The sequence below is a fragment of the Lates calcarifer genome, linkage group LG8 (assembly GCF_001640805.2).
Source record: "Lates calcarifer isolate ASB-BC8 linkage group LG8, TLL_Latcal_v3, whole genome shotgun sequence".
NCBI classification, from domain to species: Eukaryota; Metazoa; Chordata; class Actinopteri; family Centropomidae; genus Lates; species Lates calcarifer.
This window is the reverse complement of record NC_066840.1, coordinates 22,959,151-22,975,905: the sequence shown is the minus strand read 5'-3', so window position 1 is coordinate 22,975,905 and position 16,755 is coordinate 22,959,151. Positions and strand designations below refer to the sequence as shown.

Sequence of the window (16,755 nt, the reverse complement as noted above, 5' to 3'; positions counted from 1 at the left end):
CATAGCCTCCTTGATGGGGGTAAAAATGGGCAGTTTTCTTGTTCTTCTGCCAAAACTGTGTGAATCCTTACGCAACTCCTTATCTGAGTATTAAATATTTTTAGTCTCTGCCCACACAGATAGGGCACAAATCAGATTATTAGTATCAACACTGTCGGTAGCAGCAAATATTCAGGGCCTTTGGAGGACAGTAATGTAGGGCTGTCAGTGATATATATTACAATTTTGACTAAGCACATACTCCTACTGATTTCTGGAGGAAAAGGAAATTTAATTTCTGCTCAAATTATAGCAGGGAGGGTTAATGTTTCTGCAGTCACACCAGTGGTGTAACTGAGAGCCAAGTATGTTGGTCAACTGATATAATTTTACTCATCTACTGATATATGAATACACACTCGCAACCTGACACAGATACACGCATGCACATGCATGTAGAGCATGTACATGTATGCACTCACTCAATCACACACACACACCCGTTCCCTTAACTGCAGTGTAATATTATTGTAAGGTTTCCCACCTGTCTGCAGCTGTCAGCAGGGTCTTCTTGCAACGGATACCTCCCACCTACTGTGTCTGTAATGTTAACACACACATGCACAGACACACACACAACACACACACAAACAGTAGTCTCCTCCCCAGCAGGAGAGGGGGTCTCCACGAGCACAATGACCGAGTCGTGCACCGCAGGAATGCAGCCTGCCCCTTCTGCCAAAATTAGATATGACAACAAACCTTAAAACATTCAGCAAACAATTACTGAAACTGAACTACCCCAGAACTGTAACGTGGCCCATTTTGTAAAAACAAACTTAAAAAAAAAAAGGCCTCTGAGTGCAACAAGGGGGAGACCCACAAACTGTTTTTCTCTCCAAAGTAATTTCAGGGCTTTTCCAAAATCTCACCCCCATGGAGATCAGACACATCACGTCCAAGAGTATGTTTTGAATAAAGTGCAAATGCGGTGCGTGGCACGGTCACTGTTGTTGTAATGTGAAAAATATGCTCATAATTAGGTAAATATTAATAGGTTGATGTGTGTTTTTCTTCTCTTTTCTTTTCTGCGGCACAGTGTAAGACCTCCCGTCGAGCGGCGTGGGAAGGAGCTTTTGAAAGGAGCGAATCACATGGTCCACCGATGCAAGAATTAAAACGGATAACACATCTCAGAACTGCTGAAGTCGTTTATCAAGCAAAAATGCTAAACATTTGGTCGTTCCAGCTTTTCATATTTGTGGATTTGCTGTTTTTCTCTGTTTTAAATTATTATAAATTGAGTAATTTGGGGGTTTTGAGCAGTTGGACAAAACAAGCAAACGTTGAGCTCTGGAAAGCTCTGATTTTTACAAAAAACTATGTCCAGTCTTTGTTTTTTATTATTAAATGATTAATCCAATTATCAAATAAATTAGTCCATGGATTCACTGATAATGAAAATAAGCATTAACTGCAGCCCAACACTGGCCCTTTCATCTGATTCCCCTCATATATAGATAGCATAGCATAGATAAGTTTGTGATTATTGATAATTGATCAACACTGCACAGCTTAAATCACTATCACAATACCAGTCAGCAGAATCATAACTAGATATTTTTCCTGTTCCTTTTGTGCCAAAAATATGTATTTGTGCTTAATGTCTCTGACTATGTCTATGTTTTTGTCTTTGTCCATGTATATGTTTACGGATATCTATGACGATGTGCATACTGTCTATGGTTAAGTCAACTTTAAACTGTACTAGCTATTTACTAGCTAGTGGGTTAGCTAGGCTAGCTGGCTAGCATTAGCACTTGCTAGTAAAAGCAGGTACCCCTAACATAAGCTATGGGTTCCTCAGGATGTTTCTTGCTAAGGCTAATAAGCTAGCTAGCTTTAGATGGATCTCTTTGCCAAAGCTAAGGTTAAAATAGATGGACATCTCTAGCTATCTTTGCTATTTTTGTGGGGTCTTAATGGTGCCACCATTAGCATTAGCACCTGCTGGCAAGTAAATAGCTGGTGCAGTTTAAAGTTGAATTAGACATAAAACATGATAATATAAAAATACACATAAGCAAAAACAACATTTTTGACACAAATGGAACCTCATATTATTCCACTTATCTGTCGTCTAAATGTTGTCTCTGTGTCTTTTCCACCTTGACAAGAACCGATTTGTTAGTGGAAACATTCGTGCGCGCCCTGTTTGTTTCTAATCCCCTTCAATATGTTGTTGTGCTTCTTGTCGGGGCTGAGACATTTTGTGTTCCTCATTTCGGTGGCTTGAACTGAAGCTCATTCTGCACTCTGTTCAAGTGTCTCTGGATGCGAGTGTCAAGTAAAAGCCGACAATGTAAATGGAAAAAATGTGTGTGAAAGCTCCCCACACATGCATGCGTGACTGTGTATTCACTGGATCCTATTTGTGTATGTATATATATATATGTTATGTGTGTGTGAGTAAATCCTTCTCCACTTGCTCCCTGACGTCTCTGCCAAGCAGACAGGGTGACATGAGAATTGAACCATCTGCATCCCCCTCCACCTCCCACCCCCGACTCCCCCCTTCCTCTCCCGCTGGCCCGATCGCCAAGCAGCCAGTAACTCGCTCCAGCTGTCTGGGAATGGAAAAGACGATCCCGAGACGTTCCAAACGAATGGCAACCGCGATACAAAGGAATGACGGATGGAGAAAAAAACGAGAGCGATGTGAGACGAGGCAGATGTAAGATGGTACTTTCTTTAAGCTACCCGTCTTAACTTCTGCTCGGTGGAGCTGCACTCACCAAAGTCGATCCACTTTTTTCTGACTCTTGAGGCCTCCGTCAGAGACGAGACAGGACGGCAGGTTTAACTCGTGTTCTCACGATGCCTCGGTGTCAGGACTGTCAGAAACACAGCAGGACTGCTGCACGTAGGGGGAAAAAATGAAGAGTGAGATGAGCGAAAAGCCATAAAATTGAAGATACATGTGTCACTGTCATAGCAGTTGTATTTCTTACCACTGCAGCGCCTGGCTCTGCAGCTCTGTGCTGGACAACGATGATTCAGAAAATTAAAAACATTCTTTTCATCTGCGAGTAACATTTAATCATAATATAACGTTACAACAGCAAAAATAAAAGTCTCATGAGCCTAAATTGCTGCCATAAAGAGAAGGGTCCCCTCTCCCAACAGGCAGGAAGTGAAAATCAGAGAAGCATACCTGTAATTTTGCTCATTTACTACAACTCCTATGTACCTTACATTACAGCCTCTGTTTGTGTTTTAGACTTTAGACATAATTGGAAAAATGAAAGTTGATTTTCAGGTAACACAGGTCTGTTAATTTCCAGATAACCTCCTAAAATACTACCTGGAATGAACCATGTAATGTGATACTAATGACAGGTACAGAAAAGAGTACAGTTATTTCTGAATTTTGAGCTAATGCTAATGCTATTATTCAGAGGACAGCAGGTGAGATAACCACAAAGACGTTTCCAATAATAAATGAATAAGTAATAAATATTCACCGGGGTTTAAATTGCAAAGTTTCCTTCATGGAAAATCAATAATAAACTCAACACAACAAACTGAACTTATAAAACTAACAGTCTCAGATCTTTGTCTCTATTTTTCTTGTGATTAGGACCAAACTATCTGGTTCATTCCAGGAAACTGTCGAGAAGTTATAAGGAAATGATGGACCTATAAAATAAAGTGTTCCAATTTAAACTTGACTTAAAATTGATGTGACGCGAAGCATCCTCACTGTTAAGATAACTCTGTGTTACTACCATGTCAGCTGTGCACTCACAGGTTTGAGTTTATTAGCAACATTACACGTGTGCTCGCTTTATTTTAGAGTTAAGTGTACAGTACTGTGCAAGAGTTTTAGGCACTTTAAATACATCTAAAGCATCAGGGAGGCGTCCGATCGGTCCCGACATCATGAGGTCAGCCTGGGGTTACATGAAGAGACAGTCTGGGTTCTAATGTGGTCTGAATACAGCTGAGCTCTGCATCCTCGCTGCTACACCTGGAACGCACTATAAGATATTTAGCTCCTTCCATCTGCCCTCCTGTGTTAGTATTTAGCCTTTTAGCTCAGATCATGTTCATTAAGTGATCTCAGGTACAGACTGCGTCAAGATTTTTGTCTCGGAGCGCCACATGAGATGACATTAAACATCATCATAATCGACAGACACAGACGAACAGAGTGGGTGAAGACAAAACAAAAAGTGTAATAAACCGTAGTTTTCCTCTTAAGTGCACTATGACAAAATGATAAACTTTAAATATGATAGATTATACAACTCAAACAAACTTCAAGACAAGTGGAAACCACTTGTGAAGAACTACAACAGCGTATAAACTGACCTCTATTCCTCTATTCCCCGTTTTCTCTGAGCCTCTCCTCTCTGTTGGTGTAAACTATCACAGACATGGGCTGGCAGCATTAAACATGTTGTGTGTACTTGATCAGCAACAGTAAGGATATTGGCGCCACTGCAGTTTGATGAGCAGATGATCGTAACACAGACATTAGAAAATGGAAAAAAAAAAGAGCCGAATGGTTGAAAAGTTTAGCCGCTGTCAAAACAATTGATGCAACGCTGTCAAAACAAGCAGCTGCGAGTAAACCCTTGATTACAGAGAAGGGGGTGGATGTGTATCTGCAGTATTGTTATGGAAACAAAGACCTGCAGGCTTGCCGTATGGTTTCTCTTCTCGTTTTTTAACCCCTTTGGTGATGGTAAATGGTGATAATATCTGGGAATGAGCTCAGAAGCCTTCAGCAAAAACAACAGGGAGAGAAAAGGGCAAAATGCTGAATAACATCATGTTAGATTTTGTTTACCCATCATCCAAAAATAAGTGGTTTGGATGAGGATCTGTAACCAGTGAACGAGCATGCGTTCTGCTGTCGTTCTCCATATACGTCAAGTCTCTTGTCTCAGTTTGTGTTTGGTTAGTTAATTCAATCCATAAGCCGAATCTCGAGGGTGGCAATGCACAAGACGAGATTTTTAGCCAGCGGCAACATTCTCAAGCATCAGGCAACAAAATGAAGCCGCAGGGTCATAAATCTGCTCCAATGTTTCCTGGCTACAAAAGCGCTCCTCTGTGATCGTAAAAGAGCGCTGCTGAGAGCAAGAGCAAGTGCTCGTTGGACTGCCATTTCTCGACACCGCTGGCCAAGAAAACTGCCCCTCGTGTCACTGCAGCAGGCAGGCGAGTTTTTGAAATGCCACCGACGCACATGCTGGTGCACCATAGCCTGAAGCCTCAATTTAGGTATCAAAACACAGGGAACATATTTTAATACTATTTTCTGCACAGTGCGGCTGCTGTACATCCATTAAATTGCCTCGGAGCTGTGGTCCAAAGCACTTCAAGACCACAAGCTCCCCAAAGAAAAACAACATGTTCAAGAAGAAGAAAGAATACCTATTCATCTGCAGGCCAAGGTATTTTCTTTGCGGCGTGCCCATTGGCTCTTTTTTTTAATAATCCTATATGGGCAGGTTTGAATCTTGACTTCATAAACAGCTGTTTTCCCTCCAGGTATTTTCATTGTCAATTAACCTGTATGGATTGGTGTCAAGGGGTGGTGGTTTACTCCTGGTCCCCAGACAGGTTGGAGAATGTCTGGCTGTAAAAGAGAGGAAGAGGCGTCTGGGTGTGGAGCTGGGAGTTGTGGGTTTTGGGTAAATTTGTATCTCTTTGTGGTTGTATTGTGTCTCTGTCCCTGTTTTTTGTCCCTTTGTGGGTATTTTATGTCTCTCTCTGGCTGTTTCATTTTCCTTGGTGGTTGGGTTCTGAACCTTTTTTGTTGTTTTGTGTCTGTTTTTGGTCATTTTGGATTTATTTGTGGTCACTTTTGCCCCTTTGTGGCAGTTTTGTATGTCTTTGCGCTCGGTTTTTGTCCCTTAAAATCGCTTTATGTTCCTTTTTAATCACTTTAGGTCTATTTGTGGTAAGTTTTGTGTCTGTGCGGCTGTTTTTGTCGCTTTGTGGTTGGTTTCAGTCCCCTTCTAGTCATTTTATACCGTTTTGTGTCCCTGTGTAGTTGTTTTATGTCCATTTGCAATCATTTTGTGTCTTTTTGTGGTTGGTTCTAGTCATTTCCTGTTCCCTTTTGGTTATTTTGGGTCCATTTTTAGTCAGTTTTCACCCCTTTGTGGTTGTTTTATGTCCTTTTGTGGTAATTTTGTGTCTCTGTGGTTGTTTTGTGTCTCTTTGTTGTCAGTTTTGTCACTTTGTGGCAATATTGTGTCTCTTATTTAGTTGGCTTTAGTTCCCTGCCAGTTGCTGTCCCTTTTTGGTCATTTTCTGTCTACTTGTGGTCATTTTGTGTTTTCGTTCAGTGACATTTTTTAGGTCCTCTGACCCCTGGTCTTATCGTATGTTATCCTTTCAGTAATTAACTCCAATTGTACTGTACTTGGACCCTTTCCAAAACTCTCCAAGGAACATTTTTGTTAAAAAAAAAAAATACACACACTAAACTGAACTCAAATCTGATTACAAATCACATAAGCATGAGCTTAGAATGTAATTTACACAATCTCATCTGCAATCTGTAATCTACAGTCGAACATCTATCAGGGAGTTCTGTGTTTGTTGTAGCACACCATACAAGGTTTGCACAGTTACCAAAGAAACAAGTGTTTTCAAACAACAGACCATCCCCACTAAGCTTTGGAGGTAATTAGTGAGGGTTTGAATAAAGGCCAATGCATACTGTAGCATATTGTACACTGGCGAGGGGTAGAGGACTTGCCGCTTTGATGTAACATGGATTGGAGAGGATTGAAGGGTGGCTGCATTCCCAAAAATACGATGTGACCTCTATAAAGAGCTGGTCCAGAACCTGTCTTCAATCTGCTCTGGGATCAGTGATTGGGTCACAAGCCCACACCATGCTGATTATGGCACCAGAAGCCAAAAAAAAACCGGGGTGGGGGGATCTTAGATCACAATTTCTAACAGGTTTTTTCCTCAGAAGTGGAGTTGAAGCCCAGAGAGCTGGTACGGCTTCAAAGTCTAAATTCAGTGTGTTCAATTGAAGCATGAAGCTAATGCAAACGTCAAGGTCAGAGGAGAGGGCATGTGGCTGGAGGGTTCAAATGTACAGGCCAGCTGGACAATTCAATCGTCTACTCTCGGCCTTTAGTTAGACACAAAGAGTCCAGTGGAGCAACCAAATGGCCAAGACCATGGTAGCAGATGGAAATCATCCCTTCAGCTCCTCCTGTTCTGCCCTAAGCTGACAGGTCTGTACTAAAGACTGATATAGAGACAGATACTCGTAGTTGTATTTGTACAGAGATGCTCAAGCTTCATTCATCTGCTACACACAGTACAAATTAAAATCTTGACTTGATGATGGCTTTAGATGAAAGGTGAAGGGATCCCCCAAACTTAAATGCTTCCTGAAGGGGATGTGAATGTCTGTACCAAATTTCACGGCAATCCATCCGATAGCTGTTGAGATATTTGACTCAAAACCACAAATGTGAACCTCATGGTGACACTGGAGGAAACGTCAGAGGATCACGAAAGCCATTAGATTCTTTGTGTATATGAAGCATGAATGTTTGCAGCTAGTGTGGCTTAAACCTACCATTGTACCCCAAACCCACAAATATATACAATACTGAGAAAACGTTTTAGAGCACTTTAGATGTTTAGATTTTCAACCATCACCCATCTCCACAAGGGAGGCATCTGATCAGGCCCAAATTCTTTATGGAGTCAGTCTGGGATTACATGAGGAGACAGAAGAACTCCAAGACACTTGGAAGAACAAACTTTAGCGCCAAGTACTTTTGCACATGTACCAAGGAGAACTCACAGTGGAATAAATTCTTGACCCAGACCAACCATTGTTCACATCACTAGTTGCAGTTGATAAGTTACAGTTTTCAAACTGAATGAAGAAAAACAAAGTTTGATGCCAGTGGGTGCTAATGTTAGCTAGCTAATCTAGCTACTATGTTTTGGTTGTCAGTTCTTATTTTGGGTTCTCAAAAATAGCGAGAATAGGCCATCTGTTTTCACCCTAGGTGGGCAAAGACATCTAGCTAAGGCCAGCTTTATTTGCCTTCACTGGGCAGCACAGAAAAAGACTGACAATCTAAACAAGAAGATGTGGGCTCATAGCAAGAAACACCCTGTAAAACCCACAGCTTATATTAGGGGTGCCTGCATTTACATTAGCTAGGTTATCTGGTTAATGTTAGCACCCACTGACATCAAACTTTCTGTTTCTTAATTTGTTTAAAATTTGTATTAATCCTATTTTATCAACTGCAACCATTTCCACTTCTCTTTCTCGCACAATGACAACCGAATAGGTTTTTTGGACTCAGATCTATTCAAACACAGGACACATCACTGTGACATTTTGAAAACAGAGGAGCCTTGGCAAACTTGGACCTGGAAACAGTATTTTTGTCAGTCCTGATGTCACGACTTAAGCGGATTGGTCAACGTGAAGGAACACATCATAGGAGATGCCACACTATGTGGGAAAATACAAAAAATTCTGACATGCTAGACTTTTTGTTGGAGTATCGTTGACTGTCCGAGACGCCATGCTGCTGTTGTTCCATTATCTCACATTACAAGGCCAGTTCATCGTCCTGGACATTCATATTTGGGCCTGACACTGGAAATTTGTCGGCTATGGCAACATTGCGTCACAATGGGGCTGAACAAGAGACGCCATTTGAAGAAATTTCCTTGATCAGATTTTCAAAAAGGACTGTTTTTGACAGTGAATGTTTCGTATAACTGTGAATCCCTTTCCCACGATCTGCCTTGTGTGTTCCAGGAAGACATACGTAAGGTGATAATAGGATATAAACATGAAGACACAATGATATATTACATTGCATTACAATCATTTGGCCGATGCTTTTGTCCAAAGCAAGTTACAATGATATATTGATTGTATTTTCCAAAAGTGTTGTAATACAGTGCAGGACCAGAGCATATGAGAAAAAAAATCTTTCTGTTTTTACAGAAGGGTAATTTTTGCAGAAAATAACTACAGTATAAACTCATAGAGACAGGGCCGGAGATGCATGTGTGTGTGAGAATATGGGAACACTGGGCAACACCAGGTCAGGTTACAGGAGAAGTAAGTGAATGATCGCAGCTGAATGTTATATAATGTGACATTTTCAAATAAACAGATCTGCATTTTGCTACTCTCTATCACTGATTGCTATAACACAATTGTGATTCAAAATGCAGCCAGTTCATGGAAGCTTTTACAGTCTCTGGTCCAAACACACAACTTTTTGATTGGTCCCTCTCAGGAAAAATGTACTGGCTGACAGACAGTGATGTGATTCACTTTTCCAGACTGTTTGTACCGAACACAAGAATGAGCTGCAATGCTGAAGAAGAGGAAGAAAAGAAACTTTTCATTAACAGAAAATTAATGAGAAGACTTGGCAGTGCCCTCACAGTTTGACTGACAGGTGATCTTTGGGAAGTTCAGTGTAGAACAAGATTAAAACAGCACAAATTGAACTTGCAAGGCTCAAAACCTGAGCAAGTCTTTATACTGGATTTTAAAACTCACACCATGTTCTGACTCCCTGACAAATACAGAGAGATTTTTTCCAGCTGTTCCCCTTTGAAAGCCAAAGAGCAGTTAATGTGAGAGCAGTGATGCTGAGACAAAGAGCAGTGATGTTCATCTGCTGCCCAGAGAAAAGTGCTGCTGCTAGACAAGTAGATTGTATTTCTGTTTTTGTAGCATTTACAGAACGGTGAACGTTTTTGTCTGTATGAAATCCAAATTGAAGTCTTGAGTCATGATATCAGACTATATGGTTACCACTAGTGAGTGATTGTGATTGATGACATTACGGTGTGTTAACCAGTATGTTGCTGATCTAAGTTAAGCAGGATTTATTTAATTTATCTTTATTTGTAAAGGATCATTTACAATAATAAACACAAATGTTATAATTTGATGTACTGGACTACACTTAGCTTAAAGCTCTTTTTTTTTTATCTCCATTACCCATATTCACAGTGATGCTAGAATGTTGGGAGAAAGAAAACCTTCTGACCTGCTAACAATAACTTCTGTTGTGATTTAATGCTAGATTTAAAAAAATGACTAGACTTAATTTAAAATTAGGCTCAAATCATTAGCATTTTTTAGCATTAGCATTTTAAGAATCATAATTCTATACATAAATAGATACAAATTGCAGACTCACAAGTAGAACTGTGAGTCTGATGCTAACACTCACTTAGCATGATGTGTGCAAACTAGCTTGCTAATGAATTAGCAAACGTCTTAGCTACCATTTAGTCTTATTTCTAACCTGAGTTGTCTATTTTTACTTTAATGTTCTCTCAGAGGAATTTCACCAACAATTTGTTGAGATAATAGGGAAAAAACAAATGGCCTGAAACAGTAACAGGATTGTTGGGTAGCTAGCACATTAGCTTTTACAACATAGCCAGGATGTCTTTATTAGCATGTGCCTGGTAACACTGTGCAATAAAATCATCTTAGAAAAGACAGTTTAATAAGTGATTACAGTTATGATAAGCACTGATTTTGCTACTGAATATAGCCAATTTTGAGAGATCTGTAATGATGTTTACTATATTCAGAATAACAGCCAATATGAACAACAAAGTGAGGTGGTTTTCATTAATGGCTTCAAGTTCATAAGTTCTCACTTGTGTATGTTTTTTTTTTTATGGTTGTTTTTGTTTTTTGTTCTTTTCTACTATTTCGCATCATTATAGGACATTAAGTTGGAAAAAAATCCACAAAATTATTCATTTTTGAAAAGGGAAAAAGACAACTTTGCTGTCAATTAGCAACAGATAGTCTTATAACTTTATAAAATGCCAAACATATCTGTTATTTAGCTTCCCAAGTCAAAGAATATCTCACAATTTCCACTAGAAGGCAGAACCTGGTTCAGTTGTTGAGACTGACTTGTGAATTACCAAAGAAAATTGAAGATTATCTGCTGTATCAGCTTTGTAACATAATGTCAAAATACAAAACTAACCCAAAACGGCTGTTGAGTACTATTTTAAAATAAGACGCCCCTCGTTTGACCCCTTGTCTATTTCACTTTATCAGACACAGAAACTCACTAACAGAAGGCTGACAATGCTTCCCAGAAATCTTAGACACATTTCATACGCCAACCAAGTCTGAATAAGTGTGTAATTCAAAAAATCCTCCTTAAGGTGACGTAATTGCAAAATCCAGTTATATAGAAGCCTCCCTGGACAAAGGCAGGAGTCCGGAAACAATGAAATGAACAGAGCCAGCAGGTCCTAATGAGAAAAGCAGCACTATACCTAATCCAAAGACTAATTCAGCTGCATTGTAAACCTGCTGGTGAGTGTAATTGCAGTGATGGCGAACATGCCTCCTCTGTTTTCTGGGGCAGAAAGAGCCGACTCGCGTGCCGGGTAGAGCCAGCTGAGGTGTGCATTTAAGAAAAAGAGAGAGGGTGAGAATTCATCCAGGGTGGCCCTTTCCTTCCCTCTTAAACTTTTTTTTTCCCATCACAGACAATGTGTGAAACCAGTAGAAAACTTTCCAAATCTTTTATAACTCCTGGAACACCACACAAATTTTGCTGTTATTATCGAATAAATTGCTGTCTGGAAGGCTCCAAACATAAAGAGCTCATGTTGAGCAGCTCCATAACAAAAAAAAAAAAAGTCAAACAATACCCCATCTTTCAGCAGGTTTGATATGAAAAATAGAAACAGAAACTTTTGAAGCTGGACCAGATGACAGCTTATGGATTTCCCATCTCTTTTTTCCCCCTTGAATGCAAATAACTTCACGATAAGACGTGATGGATGTTGCAAATCAGATTTTGGTTCTTGGGGTTTCTGGCACATGGAAACACGTGTGATGTCTTTGTAAAACCCGGTAAGGGCACTGCGGGGTGACCCTCGAAGTGAGAACAAAAAGTATTGGCGGGGGTGAACGTACAGATGTAGATATTGTATAACTCCCACTGTTAGCTGTATTTTTCCTTCTGCAAGAGGACAGTTAACAGAATGAAAGCTCAGTCATGCAAGAATTTAACAGCAAAATTAAATGCACAATCAATAAATTTCAAGTAAATACACACAAGCTTCCTCTGCAGAAATGGACAAAAAGTACTTGGCAGTGCCCCTCTCTGGTGTTACCAGGCCTTGAGGCTTGCAATATTTTATATTTTTCTTCCCACAGGAACTCAAAAACGAATGGGCACAAGTCTCTCAGTTCTTTTTGGCCCTCCCAAACGGTCTAAAGCTGCTGGACTCGGCCCCAAGTCCATTTGCATCTGATGAAGATGGAAAGGTTTAAAAACAAGTCCTAAATATGTAGGTTCGTTCTTTATTTTTCTAAGATTTTTACAGCTGCGCACTGTAGGTTTTCACAGAAAAAAACTGACTTTGTTGGGGACTATTTTCAGCTGCGGATTAACACACATTTAATACACTGGTGAGCAGCAGGGCAGTACATGTGGGTGTCCACAGTTTCTTGGACAACAATGGAGCTCTTGCTGTCCTCATTTCTCTTAATGTGGTTTTACTTTTATTGTTTTTAATGTACTGCATGTTCTTTTTATGGCCGTACTTCTGCTTCGCATTTTTCAATTAGTGTCCAATAATGCAGCACAATGTTGTCTTAGCTAATCCACATTTCTTTTAACATTAATACTCCCCATTTCATTTCAACATTAATATTCTCTTTCCTTTTTTATTATCTTTCTATAATTGGTCTGCATGCTTGTAAAACATCTTAATAACTTTGTATTTTTAATCTTTATAGCATTTACAGCGACTTTAATGTTCACTCTCCCTGTTAAATTAACTAATAAATAAATGGCAAAGATGAACAGGGCGTATCAGGCTTTGGCTACACAGGCGAGTCTTGTTGAAAGGATCAATTTAGTGTTGGTTTTAGTCTTGTAATCGGATTTATTGACGATACAAAAGCTATAGAATATCACCAGCCTTACCCTTTAAGAATAAAAAAAAGTCTGCAGTATGCAGTAAAATGTATTTTTAGGGGAATTTCACCACTGGGTTTGAGCAGTCATGATTGGCTAAGGTTAATGCAGCTGTGATGTGATGAAAAAAAGCAAATATTGTCCAACCTGCAATGAAAAGAAAAAGCAGACCAACAGCTGCTACTTTCCTTAGTAGAAAATAATGTTAAATAATATTCTTTGTTGTCTCTTAAGGACAGGACAGCCAGGAGTGTGGGAACAATTAATGCAAGAAAACAGACTTACACGTATCTACTGTTTTAATTCCTCACTTTTCAAACCCCCAGTAATGTGTAAAAAGTAGGTCTGGTCCTCATAATGATGAAAAACAGTCAGTGTTTTTGTAAGACAGAAGTACTTAAGTCATTTTTAGTAATAACTAGTTTCTTTTGGATTCTTTTAGAAATACTTATTTTTCCTCTCGGTGCAAATCCCACGGAGGCAGTTCTCAGCTTTGATAACTTTCACACTTCACTTTCTACATCCTTTGTCTGTTCATCATTACACTCTGTGTTAGTCAATAGCTCACAACAGGACACTGAACACATCATGGAGGGAGAAGAAAAGTCTTAATGAGGGAAAATATGAGCTGTGGACTCGCTCTCATTTCGTACGGAGGCTTTCGAGTGCCGAAATCAACGTCAGTGTCCAAGAAGTCACTTCAAATGAGGCAGAACATTCATAAAAACGGTATTACTGCCCATTAGTTTAAAAATGCAACAATACTCGTGTTCTGAGGTTTTATTAATGCTGTGCCAGTATATACCAATTTTATCCTGAAATGTCCAAGATCTAGTGGACTATTTTTACTCTCCCACTCTGGGAGTAGAGACCTCCAGACCAACGTAATTGGGCAATTTTTTCTCTGTTGAGGAAATTATTCACCAGCAGCAGTCTTTTCTTCTCTCTCTTAAGAATTGGCCCTCTTTTTTCATGCATTTATTTAGTTAAACTGACCCCTGTGGTTGTGAATCAAGGTCCTGTGATCCCTCCATTTCTATCTGAACTTCCTGCAAAAATACACAGCACGGAGGGCCTTCCTGTATTTCCCCCTTCGCTGTACTGAGGAAAAGTTAAACAGAGAGAGAGGCCAGAGTCACTGCAGTCGTTGTTTGACCTGAATGCATTTACAGAATTCTCTCAAATTGCACATTGAGAGACGGGGTTTGACAGCTGTGTGGTCTCAGCCAGAGAGTTTTGCCTCTCGCCTCTCGCTGGGCCCTCTGACCAACGCCGTTTGTGTATTCTGGGCCTGCAGCGCAAGCAGCCAGTCCCGAGGTCCAGCCGGTGTCAAGGCTTGGCCCAGACAAAGCCAGACAAAAAAAAAAAAAGAAAGAAACCTTGGTCCAGGCTCGAAAAAGGAGACGCAGCGACCAAGATCAACAAACAGACCTAAATACGCAGGGAGGAAGGCAAAATAAGCACGACACGGGACGGCGTTCGCAGCCCTGTCGTGGGGAGGGTTGGATCAGCCTTGGAAGTAATACCGGACTGCTGCCTAGGAAATTGATTGGCTAAGAAAAACAGGTCCGCAGTGGGTGAAGCATTTGGGTGATAGTTTATCTAAGAAGTGGCTATAAGCCGACATTATGATAATTAGATCCGTGTGTTTTTGATTACTGAAATGAAATGAGACACCTAATACGTAGGCCCCACAGGCTAGTGACAACACCACCAGATCCCTGTCTTTTTCACACAGGAGACGCACTGGTTCCAACCTTTTCGTGGCTTGTGACCCTCGCCCCACAATGCATTTCAGTCCAAAAACGATGTTTCCTTTGGGAGTAAAACTCTTGAAATTGCAGATAAGTGATTTTTTTGGCCACTTTAGCACAATTTAATTCACCAGCTAGTCTCTGACTGTTTCGTCTGCTGTTTTTGGAGCTGCTTCTCTGTCAACAGTGGCCTGTTGCGGCCAGAAGGTCTCTCTGAGAGCCATGAGAGTCAACCAAAAAAGAAAAGTTGCGGTCAATGCAGCTAAACAACAAACTAAGGTTCATCACTACAATCAACCACTTTTACTGATTAAAGATGCTTTAAGCTTTGCACAGGATTGGAGAAACATCAGAAAAAATAAATATTTCATGCACCGGAAATGTTTTAGCTACACTAGGAGCATGGTTCCAGACTAAACATCTCAACAACTATAGGATAGACTGCCTTGAAATTCATGGTCTGACAAAGATGAAGTCATGTAGTGCCACCTGTAGGTGAAAGTTTTTAAATCTTATGGTGAAATATTTCATTATCTGCTGGATGGATTGGCACAAATGTTGCACAGTCATGTCTCCCAGACAACGTATCTTGATTTTTTCTCTCTGAATTAAATAAACTGTTGAATTGTCATAATACTTGGTCAGATATTCATGTTCATTCATGAACATGAATACATTCAAAAAGATTTAACGCAGGTTTAGCAGTTATTCCAATTTTAATCATCTGTTATCATACATATTAATTTTTTTTTACATTACTTTTGTTCACTTACTAAACTATTTTTAATTGATTCTTTCTTTTTGTTTCTTTTCCCAGCAGAGTGTGTCAGTGGGTGGGATCTGCGATCTGTGTTGAAATGTTCATAAAATCCATTTTACCAAACAAAATAATGCCTTCCTTTTAAATTTCTTATTTTAAATGGCACTTGTGAGCCAGTGGTAAAAATAGAGACAGTCACGTTCATCTCCAGTGTGCATTTTGAAGGTATATCATTCAGAGAGGGAAAGATGGCCGAGGATTTAGACTCGGAAACTCCTTTCGGATGTGCCTTTTGGTTCTGTAAATAGTTTATAGTGTGTGTGGTTTCAGGATCTTTATGGTGCAGGAGGCCACCTAGGATAACCTATATAAAAAACAGCAAACATGAGGGAGGGAAGGTCTTCTCTGCATCGTAGAGAAATCATGCTTTGTGGTTTTGTAAGACATACAGTAGAGCAGTACATCATTATTTCGAACGCTACCATGACATTTATCAAAACCAGCCAAAAAAATGAGGTCATAATACGATTAGCTTTGTGGGGTTTTGTACCACAGACTGTTCATTCAGTTTTCTTTCTGTTCCTTTTTCTTTCTCTGTTGCTCTACAAAAAGAAACTCCCCAGCTTTTGCAGCTTTTCAAAACCACCACTTTTCCTCTCCACTGTTGTGCGGTCTCTACAGCAACAGTGACCTCTGACCTCTCCAGGAAGAGGGGGCACGGTTGAGCTATGGCTCCAGTAACTTAGTAGGTCCATTTCAGTGCAGTTCAACCCTAAACAAATAACTCAAGGCCTGTAGTCTTTGAACCTTGCAGCTCCCCAGATTTCCAGGGGTTAACACCACTCCTGCTTTGAGAGGGTGATCTATAGTTTCATGCTTTGTCGTTTTTATCGGGCCCTCTACCCCCGCGGTCACAACGGGTCATTTCAGTCGACCACATGAAACCTTCAACGGTAACAACAGTGTAATTTCCCCCCCTTGCTTAAAACTTAATGGTTGCACACACTTAATAAAAAGGATACTCAAATAGCTCTCTGGCTGGAGCAAGGACCTGGGGCAAGAATCAAGTCAAACCAGAGTTCACGGTCTGGATTTCTTGAAACTGATCTTTGTAAATTTAGTCATCAGACATGCTAAAATGAACGGGAGTTACGAGGGCAGCCGTCACACGTCTCATAACTCTTGGAAATGTCGGCGTCAATCAGCATTAAACCAGCAGGACTTTGTTTTATGGTAAATGATGATGATT

At 40.2% G+C, this 16,755-nt stretch overlaps 1 long non-coding RNA gene across 1 annotated transcript in view; it reads right to left on the bottom strand.

Annotated features, from left to right (window-relative positions):
* The window catches only part of LOC108901537 (uncharacterized), a 183,362-nt gene that overhangs the window by 14,705 nt on the left and 151,902 nt on the right, over nucleotides 1-16,755 (bottom strand). Inside the window, exon 4 of the long non-coding RNA XR_001963927.2 lies at nucleotides 2,775-2,896. This is a non-coding gene — a long non-coding RNA (uncharacterized LOC108901537). The remainder of the gene's footprint in view (nucleotides 1-2,774; nucleotides 2,897-16,755) is intronic.